Source organism: Heterodontus francisci, chromosome 28, assembly GCF_036365525.1.
Source record: "Heterodontus francisci isolate sHetFra1 chromosome 28, sHetFra1.hap1, whole genome shotgun sequence".
NCBI lineage: Eukaryota > Metazoa > Chordata > Chondrichthyes > Heterodontiformes > Heterodontidae > Heterodontus > Heterodontus francisci.
In genome coordinates, this window is record NC_090398.1 from 2064212 (window position 1) to 2066766 (window position 2555).

The window sequence follows — 2555 nt, forward strand, 5'->3', positions numbered from 1 at the left end:
TCTCACACACACACACAACTCCCTCTCATTCTCACACACACACACACAACTCCCTCTCATTCTCACACACACACAACTCCCTCTCATTCTCACACACACACAACTCCCTCTCATTCTCACACACACACACACAACTCCCTCTCATTCTCACACACACACACACACAACTCCCTCTCATTCTCACACACACACACACACAACTCCCTCTCATTCTCACACACACACACACACAACTCCCTCTCATTCTCACACACACACACACACAACTCCCTCTCATTCTCACACACACACACACACAACTCCCTCTCATTCTCACACACACACACACACAACTCCCTCTCATTCTCACACACACACACACACAACTCCCTCTCATTCTCACACACACACACACACAACTCCCTCTCATTCTCACACACACACACACACAACTCCCTCTCATTCTCACACACACACACACACAACTCCCTCTCATTCTCACACACACACACACACAACTCCCTCTCATTCTCACACACACACACACACAACTCCCTCTCATTCTCACACACACACACACAACTCCCTCTCATTCTCACACACACACACACAACTCCCTCTCATTCTCACACACACACACACAACTCCCTCTCATTCTCACACACACACACACACAACTCCCTCTCATTCTCACACACACACACACAACTCCCTCTCATTCTCACACACACACACACAACTCCCTCTCATTCTCACACACACACACACAACTCCCTCTCATTCTCACACACACACACAACTCCCTCTCATTCTCACACACACACACACAACTCCCTCTCATTCTCACACACACACACACAACTCCCTCTCATTCTCACACACACACACACAACTCCCTCTCATTCTCACACACACACACACAACTCCCTCTCATTCTCACACACACACACACAACTCCCTCTCATTCTCACACACACACACACAACTCCCTCTCATTCTCACACACACACACACAACTCCCTCTCATTCTCACACACACACACACAACTCCCTCTCATTCTCACACACACACACACAACTCCCTCTCATTCTCACACACACACACACAACTCCCTCTCATTCTCACACACACACACACAACTCCCTCTCATTCTCACACACACACACACAACTCCCTCTCATTCTCACACACACACACACAACTCCCTCTCATTCTCACACACACACACACAACTCCCTCTCATTCTCACACACACACACAACTCCCTCTCATTCTCACACACACACACACAACTCCCTCTCATTCTCACACACACACACACAACTCCCTCTCATTCTCACACACACACACACAACTCCCTCTCATTCTCACACACACACACACAACTCCTCTCATTCTCACACACACACACACAACTCCCTCTCATTCTCACACACACACACAACTCCCTCTCATTCTCACACACACACACACAACTCCCTCTCATTCTCACACACACACACACAACTCCCTCTCATTCTCACACACACACACACACTCCCTCTCATTCTCACACACACAGTCACCCCCTCTCATTCTCTCACACACAGTCACCCCCTCTCATTCTCTCACACACAGTCACCCCTCTCATTCTCTCACACACAGTCACCCCCTCTCATTCTCTCACACACAGTCACCCCCTCTCATTCTCTCACACACAGTCACCCCCTCTCATTCTCTCACACACAGTCACCCCCTCTCATTCTCTCACACACAGTCACCCCCTCTCATTCTCTCACACACAGTAACCCCTCTCATTCTCTCACACAGTAACCCCCTCTCATTCTCTCACACACAGTAACCCCCTCTCATTCTCTCACACACAGTAACCCCTCTCATTCTCTCACACACAGTAACCCCCTCTCATTCTCTCACACACAGTAACCCCCTCTCATTCTCTCACACACAGTAACCCCCTCTCATTCTCTCACACACAGTAACCCCCTCTCATTCTCTCACACACAGTAACCCCCTCTCATTCTCACACACACAGTAACCCCCTCTCATTCTCACACACACAGTAACCCCTCTCATTCTCACACACACAGTAACCCCCTCTCATTCTCACACACACAGTAACCCCCTCTCATTCTCACACACACAGTAACCCCTCTCATTCTCACACACACAGTAACCCCCTCTCATTCTCACACACACAGTAACCCCCTCTCATTCTCACACACACAGTAACCCCCTCTCATTCTCACACACACAGTAACCCCCTCTCATTCTCACACACACAGTAACCCCCTCTCATTCTCTCACACACAGTAACCCCCTCTCATTCTCTCACACACAGTAACCCCCTCTCATTCTCTCACACACAGTAACCCCCTCTCATTCTCTCACACACAGTAACCCCCTCTCATTCTCTCACACACAGTAACCCCCTCTCATTCTCTCACACACAGTAACCCCCTCTCATTCTCTCACACACAGTAACCCCCTCTCATTCTCTCACACACAGTAACCCCCTCTCATTCTCTCACACACAGTAACCCCCTCTCATTCTCTCACACACAGTAACCCCCTCTCA